At 38.4% G+C, this 8,937-nt stretch overlaps 1 pseudogene; it reads left to right on the plus strand.

Moving 5' to 3' along the window:
- Positions 1–254: 254 nt before the first annotated feature.
- LOC127959574 (inositol hexakisphosphate kinase 2-like) lies at positions 255–5,239 on the plus strand (annotated as a pseudogene).
- The last annotated feature ends 3,698 nt before the right edge of the window (positions 5,240–8,937 follow it).

Here is an 8,937-nt window from a genome sequence, read left to right on the forward strand (position 1 = left end):
TAGGGTTTCACTTTCCTTTCCTGATTCCTCATCTCTTTGTTTTGGTCTTTAACTCCAACAACTCCCTACATATCTCTCTCTCACACACACACTCTCTTTCTCTCGCTCTCCCTTTCTCTCTCCTGTCCCTTTGTTTGTTCAGTTTCTCCTTTCTCACTTCCCACCCAACAACAGCTGCTCTTCTGTGATTGGCTGAGTTTCAGGAGGGGGGTGGAACCATGTGACCTGTTGTGATATCTTTCTTGCCTGCTTAGGACAGCTCTCTCATTTACAGCAGAGACAGAGACAGATACAGTCTCACAGTCTGTCCGCAGTGTTAAATAACCCTGCTACGCATTAGAAAAAGAAAAAATTATAACATAACACCTTCTGGATTATCGTTTCCATATTCCTTTAACCAGAAGATACAGGAATATTTTTCTTTTTCTTTGGTTTTCTCAGCCTTTTGTGCCTGAACTGCCAACAAGGAAACAGGAACAACAGAGGAGGAAGACAGATAGACAAATAGAAAGCTATAGATCAGCCTGAGAGAGACAGATGTGTACGGAAGATGAGTCCGGCTTTAGAAGCGCTGATAAAGGGGTGTAGATACCCAGGGAAAGGAGAAATGAAGAAGGGAGTGATGTTGGAACCATTTGTCCATCAAGTCGGCGGCCACTCTTGTGTTCTGCGGTTTGGGGAACAGACCATTTGTAAACCACTAATACCCCGAGAACACCAGTTTTACAAGAGCCTGCCTCCTGAGATCCGCAAATTTACGCCCCAGTACAAAGGTAGGTGGACATTACAACCAATCCGCCACTTACTTGTTTGGATGCTATTGTGTGTGACAAGTCTTTCTTCCTCTCTCAAGCTTTCTTTTCTCACTCTATTCATAAAATTTAGTAACAAGTGCTTTAAATCATTGTTTTGAAGAATTTATATGAATAAATTACACTGACTTATTTCCTAATGTGCAGCATGACTCCTATACAAGGCCACACACACATCATATGCAGTAACTGATTGGATGGCCGTTTTTGAATGACAGTTAAATTGCGATAGATAGATAGATAGATAGATAGATAGATAGATAGATAGATAGATAGATAGATAGATAGATAGATAGATAGATAATCAAAATAACTTCAGATGGATTGACATACATATAAAGATACATAGTTGCATAGATAGTTATAAGGTACATGCACACTCTTACACTCTCATAACACTTTTGGTCGCTCAAAGATTTATGTTCATGGCATCAGATGGAATATCATGTTCAGTTCTTTTAGTCTGATATATTTAAACACTCACGCACACACACTGGCATCTGTCGCAGTGTGTTTGACTGGGCAAGGGTGTAGGATTGTGTAAATGTGGACACACTCGCATGTTTGTGCATACTTACGATGCTTTCATTCTAACACGCTTCTCTTACACAAACATAAGACTCATTTGTGTTTTTCTTAATCACCATAAAGCCAGACACACAATGAAAGAGACTAACCTCAAGTTCTCTGACACAGCAAGTATAAGCCAGAGTGTGTATGAGCATTGGTGCAGAGACGTGACATCACCGCTGTTGATGTCATCGTTCTACCATGACTGCAGAGGTTGAGTGGTCCTAGTGCCCAAATCTCACACATACATACTTGCACACAACCATTACAGACAGGTTAAAGCTTATGTGTTTGAAATAAGAATTGTATATTTTAATCCTGAGTATGTCATTCAATGTTGAAAAGGTTTTGCAGTTCTCTTTCTTTCTGTATTTACCCCCCTACCCCACTCAACTACCCATAATCCCCTTGTGATGCTAAGTTCCATCTATGGTTATCATGGGATACCACCATAAATCATGTCTTAGGCCACTTGCTACTTGTGTATATGTATATTTTTGCTTTGTATGTTATGTATCGATCTGTATTCTGAATGTGCCAAAGCAGTTTTCCAAGTGGTTGCTCTCTGTAAATTTCAGTGATGCGGTTTCTGTAACGTTCAGACCATGAAGTTGTCAAATGCTTTCTTATATTTGATATCTGATGTGGGAATCTTGCAGATGGTTTGCCCACTGAGTGGTAATAAAAAAGCTCATTGAATTGTACCTTCTGCCTCCTGTGTTTTTTGTGTGTCTTTTTCTGCTTAGCACTAGAAGGCATGCTAAACACTCTCCGTCATTCTCACATATTCTCTGTCTACACAAATTCATTCCCTTTTCAACCACCTGCTTCTCTTTTATGTTTTATGTGTGTTAAATTACAGTTTAAGCCGGCGTGGGTAAGAGCAAATTTTTTTTAATCATCATATGATTCATCATATCTGAATCATATGTTGTTTATGCGTCAATACAGCGTCCAGTGTGCTCATGGTCTTTCTCTTTTTGTCTTTCTTTCCCTCATGTTCTCTCCAGGTGTGGTGTCGGTGAGTTTTGAGGAAGATGAGGAGGGGAATCTGTGTTTGATAGCATACCCGCTCCACAGTGATCCAGCTGATTTGGAAAACAAAGAGCCCTCTGCTGACGGTGAGCCCAAGAATAAGCTTGTTAAGTGGGGGAAAAATAAACCATCAGGCCTACTACCAGAAAACGAGAGAGCCAGACAGAGTCGCAAAGAGGAGAAGGGCAAAAGGTAAGGAAAGACACATGGCTAATAAACCACTGTTCAAAAGTAAAATTAAATTTAAAAATTTAAATTTAAAGTATGGGGTCAATATGATTAAAGAACAAGAAATGTATATATTTAATTAGCAATTATGCATGAAATTGATTTTAAAAAGTGAAGATCTTTACATTGTTACAAAAAAAATGGTTTTGAATAATTTTTTTTTTAAAGTACCACGTTTTCCACAAAATATTAGGCAGCACAAATGTTTTTAAGATTGATAAGAAATGTTTCTTGAGCAGCAAATCTGCTTATTAGAATGATTTCTGAAGACTCAAATAATGATGCTGAAAATTCAGATTCGTCGTCAGAGATGATAATTTCATTTTTTAATATATTGAAATGGAAAGCAGTTATTTTAAAATATAATATTTCACAATATTGCGTTTTTTCTGTCATTTTTGATCAAATAGATAAACCCTTGGTGGTATGTTTTTTTTCATTTAGATAACTAATTTTACAGACCCCAGACTTTTGAACAGTAATGTCTACATCCTTATCATATAATTCAGTAGTTGGCACACTCACATTCACATAATGATAGTAATTTGTTAACTCTCTCTCTTTTGATCTTACAGTAATCGGGATGATAAGGCAGAGGTTTTGTCCTACAGTCTGGAGAAAGGAAACGTGGTTCCTCAGATCAAACACAACCCTTGGAGTCTGCAGTGTCACCAGCAACACCTACAGAGGATGAAGGAGAACTCCAAACACAGAAACCAGCACAGTATCCTTTCTAACGAGTGGACACACTTCCAAATTAAAACTGTATAATCATTTGTAAGACATTTAAACTCATTTATACAAGTAGGTATGCAATTTTATAGTTTTTCCTCCTTGACCCATGACCCCTCACAGAATTTATTCTGCTGGAGAATCTAACATGGCGGGTACCGGGTTCCATGCGTTCTCGATCTGAAGATGGGAACACGTCAGCATGGGGACGATGCCTCTGAGGAGAAGAAAGCAAACCAGATTCGCAAATGCCAACAAAGCACTTCCTCTTCTATTGGAGTACGCCTCTGTGGGATGCAGGTAACTACTATATCTTCTAAATAGTCTACATACATGGACGTGCTAAAAAGGGTTACATCGGATATGTCTTGGTTTTAGTGACTAGTACAACCCCAAGTCTAATTCTGATCTGTCTTTTTTTCCCAATAGATGTATCACAGCGCTACAGGGCAGCTGATATTCATGAACAAGTATCACGGGCGTAAGCTGAGTCTGGCCGGGTTCAAAGAGGCTCTGTGCCAGTTCTTCAGTGACGGCCGAGTTCTGCGCAGAGAACTTCTGACCCCCGTGCTGCAAAGACTTAGAGAGATGAGAGCGGTGCTGGAGGCTTGCGAGAGCTACCGTTTCTTCTCCTCCTCTCTTCTCATAATCTACGATGGGGCTCCACCCCCTGGCCCATCTAGATCCCGGCCCTCTCGTGGAGGAGAGGAGGAAGATGATGAGGATGAAGATGAGGATGAAGACGATGAGGAGGGAGCCTACGGAGGGCGTCGCGATCACTCCAGCAGCGCTTCACCAATGGTGGACGTCCGAATGATCGATTTCGCTCACACGACGTGTCGTGATTATGGAGAGGACGGCATTGTTCATGAAGGTGGTGACAGCGGCTACATCTTCGGCCTGCAGAATCTCATCAGCATTCTGTCACAGCTTGAAGAGCACAGCAACGACTAAATGCTTGTGCGGTATCTTACTGTGCATTTGCCAAGCCAAGGCTTATCGTGGGCATCCTGACCATGCCATCAGGGTTTAGAGTTCACACTTAGCTCGCCCTTCTGTGCTCTTTCATAGCTCTAGCATAGAGCGGCTATGCAGGCGAGGGTCAAAGGAAAATCCCGAATTCCCAGAAATCCTCCGGAGCTGAAGGGACTGAACTCTTTTGCAATTTCTCACTGAGGTGAAGAAGTGTGGTCCTTCTCCATGCCTGCTGTTTCTGCTCGCCCTGAATCGCAGATGGGCGGCAGTAGATGAGTTTCTGTGACATCTCATCTGCTCGTGTAACTTTATCCGTTCTCATCATCTTTGAAAGATAAGGGAAATAAACTGATGCTTGCATTAAAAGAGACATAAAAAGACATTTGCAAAATATGATGTCCTACACACCTTTAAAAAGAGGTGGGTTTGTAGCAATGGTAGCACATAGTCATAAATTGATATGACAAGCAACTAAGCAACATACATGAAGGTGCTTTAGAAACACTAAGCAGGACTCAAGGAAAGAGACTTTGCTCTTGTAGGGAATGACGGGTGTGTGGAAAAGGGAGTTTACAAAATCCTTTTCACATTCCTGATCCTTAAAGACTTTTTCTCTTGGACATTTTAATATATATTATATTGACTTGGTTCCTCTTCATTCCATAACCACGTGTTGAAGATTAGCATCCTCACTCCAGAGACTTTAAAGAGAATCCTATTTATTTATAAGAATATTTCTATCAAATGTGAATGGAAATATGACATTCCATCTCTAGGTCTATCGTATGATGTAAGTGATATAGATAGAAAAATGATTTTTATGTCACGGTTTTCTCTGTTTTTGACAATATGAAACAAAATAAAAAGAAATCTGTTTTGTTGTGGTACATTTTTGTTTATTTCCCTGTGTGTTTAAGATTATAGCATAAGTGTGTATGATATGGTCCTTTGACATTAGACTTAATTTTTTGACAACTACAAAATCTAGCTGATATTAGCACTCTAGTTAGCAAATATGTTACTAGAAACCAATAACCATGCAGCAAATTAAGCTTGGTCGAAGTCTATGGCTATGTCTGTCTGTCTATGTGTAAACAGCAGTGTACTTGTACAGTAGGTTCAGACCCTGCTCAGTGTGCATGGTTCAAATGTAGGCTGTATGCTTTTGATACAAGATACAATGCAGCGAAAGCTTTTCTAAAATATAAATAAGCAACATCGCTTTCATTTGTTAGAGGGCCCTGGATTCGGACACCAGATGTACAGCTCACCATTGCTTTGGCAGAGCCCCAGCAGCCATATTACAGATTTGCTAAACCTTTCACTAAAAGCTTTCTGCAAGCACGCTCTAAGCCTGTTATTTGTGGGTGTATTTGGGCAGTAGTGCGAGGGATTTGGGCTGGGTTTTATGTTAGAACTGTGTACATGCAGACTGTAGTGTCTTGTTTGTGTTTCCTCATGTGACTCCTCTTGAGTAAGGATGTTGTGTATGGATGTGGAATAATGTGTTAGTAGATTTCTTGTTTTATTGGTCATTCACCGTGTATGTTTGCCCTCTTGTGTCCTTTGTGCAGTCTGTGACTGCCTCAGCTGTTCTAACACTCACATTCCCAAGTAAATCTCTGGATTACATTCCAAATGCCGGAAAACTACTCGTAAGTGGGAAATACCATCAGCACATTCTGAATCAAGTCGGCATGTGAATGCTTTCTCTAAGAGAGCAACTGGTTTGAAATGTAAAAATGTTACCAGGTAACAAACACTAAATTGAAAATATACATGGAATGCTGTGCAGGAGTCATACAAACAGTGTGGATGGAAGATGCCAAATAGTTGGAATCAGTCATTGTGATTGTTAAATAAATAGCCTAGTTCACATTCATGTATATATTTTTTTTTTCCACAGAAATGTGGTGATTGAAACCTAGACTTATTTACAGTATTGGTTTATCGCAATTATTCACTTTTAGTATAATTTAGTAAAGTTATAATTGCTGGCATTAGGGTGTAATTTCATGTTGACTGACTAAAGTAGATGGATTTATAGTTTTCTCTGAACATTTGTGTGCTGTCTGCATGAATATCATCTTTTTACAACTCCCATAACATCCTCTTTCCTCATCTGTTGCTGTGAGCATGGGTTTTCTTATAAATGATGGATTACTATGGCAACCATCTCTGTATTTTTAGCTAGATGCATAATGTGATTGGAGAAAAGGTAGTTGTCCCAAAAACCCAGAAATCTTTTTGGGGGCATAAGCTGAAAAATGCACAAGTACACTAGAAGATAGAGGCCATATCTTCACTGTTATGTAATGCTGATATGCATATGTAGCACTGATGTATACAAGGTATTTATTTAGATTTACAACGTATATTGTTTTTCAAAGAAGTCTCTCATTCTCACCGGATTTATTTGAAAAATAAAATCAGTTATACTGTGAAATATGATTAGGTTATTACTGTAAATTTAACATAGCTTTGTTCTATTTTAATATAAGAATAAAAACAACATGAAAGTCATTAGGATGTATATATATGTGTGTGTGTGTGTATATATATATATTTTTAACCTGTTCCTTATAAGTACTTTGAGTTTTTTTTTAAAGAAAGTATGTACGCACTTTATTCACAGTGACAGTACATTTAGCTGGACACCCTGAGGTAATGATTCAACCAAACACAGAACAGCAGACAGGTGTTCATTGCCTCCATCCATTCCATGACAGTGAAAAAAGATTAAAACGGCATAAAGATGGAATGATAACATGAGAGTGATGAATAAAGTAGGAAGAAGACAAAGTGATATATTGTTGACAGTGAGAAGGAAGAGAGAGAGTTCGGTTCATTCAGTTCTACTGGTCAAAGTTCACTGAACTGCTGACAAATGTTACAGGTTAAGTATAAATTGCCAGCAGGGCAAAGAGCACACATATGCATATAACTTCACCAATAGTATACTTTGTTATGGTCTGATATTTAACTACTTTATAACTGATTCCCCGTCTTTTTATCATAAGGTTCAACACTATTTAAAGTAAACTGTAGCTTACAGTTGTGATTTATGACTAACACATTTCACAAACTCAACATGACGTCCAAGTTTTCTTCTAATGAATCATCACACACCACAAGTCCCACAGAGACTGCTGTGTGTGTCATGTAAGACATCAGAGGCAGTGCGATCTATAAGAAGGAATAATCTGCTATAATCCAAATCTGTTTACTCAGAGCGATGTTCCAAGTAGAACTGGTGACAAAAGACAATTGTGGTCTTCATATTACTTCTTCCTTGTTATCCGACATCTTTCAATTTATTACAAAATATAAAAAAAACAATAACTGACACATGATATTGAGGATACTGATACTGAACACACATACTGAAAAAAAAAGGTCTGCTAAGTGCATAAATGTAAATGTACTTTGCTTTCCAGAACCTGCTTTGTTTGTTCTGGAAAATGTTTAGGTGTTTACAGGATCCTATTACATACTTATAGATGTGCATCTCACATGACACAAATGTCACATCACTTGTGCAAATTATATGACATCACATCTCCCATGACATCACAACCTTACTCCTTATCTGAAAACAGCATGAGGGTGAAGAAATTAAAATGGAAATTCTGCTTCTGAGAATAATATGACTGTGTTGGCATGTGGCGTTTGGTGGTCACTCCCTTTCCTTCTCTGTAAAACACACACACACACACACACACACACACACACACACATCATGGAAAAGAAAAGGGTGTGACCAACACACACCACACATTCCTTAGGCAGATAGTGAGACTGACTTTTGAAAATGTGTGTAGATTATACATAATTGTACTGTATGTAAATCATTTATAGAAACATTCATTTGTAAATTATCCCACTGAAGTGAAAGGGGTAAATCATTTACATCAAAATATCTAATATCAAAACTGAAATGTTGAATAAAGTGTTGCGTTGAGAATAACTGTAACTATTGTCCTGTCTGAGTTCAAATCAATGACTTGCCTAAGTGCTTATAGTTTATTGTGTATCATACAAGCCATGCTTTCATTATAATGTGGTATGAATAAGAGAGTCCGTGGCTGAAAGATAACACTGTTCTTGTTATTGTCACTTAAACTGAGTGAGAGTGACATGAAATTAACAGTGATCTCAGAACTCCCAATAAATCTCTCAGATTTAACATTTTGATAATCTGTGGTCCCTTTTTTTTGGAAAATGCAAATGTAACACATAAGAAGGTATAAATGTCTGCCAAGGAGAAGTGTAGGCTGAAACAATACTGATAACAACAACTTTGACATTTTAAGAAAGTAGGACTGACCAAATAATGTCTGACATTGCTTGGCTGGTTACTTAAAATTCAGTTTGATTGAATGTGTCAGTATCTGGAATGTGACAGAATTTTAGTCTGACTGTAGAAAGAAAGACAAGAGGGAAATGGGATCCAGAAATGACAGATACATTGGCATGTTGTCCTCTAAGGCTAAATTAGGTTATGTAACTGCAATGGACAAAACTGTCCACAGTTCAATAGTTCAGCAGTCACTTTCTGTGTGTGTGTGTGTTTGTATATACTGAC

This window comes from Carassius gibelio, chromosome B6, assembly GCF_023724105.1.
Source record: "Carassius gibelio isolate Cgi1373 ecotype wild population from Czech Republic chromosome B6, carGib1.2-hapl.c, whole genome shotgun sequence".
In the NCBI taxonomy this organism is placed as follows: domain Eukaryota; kingdom Metazoa; phylum Chordata; class Actinopteri; order Cypriniformes; family Cyprinidae; genus Carassius; species Carassius gibelio.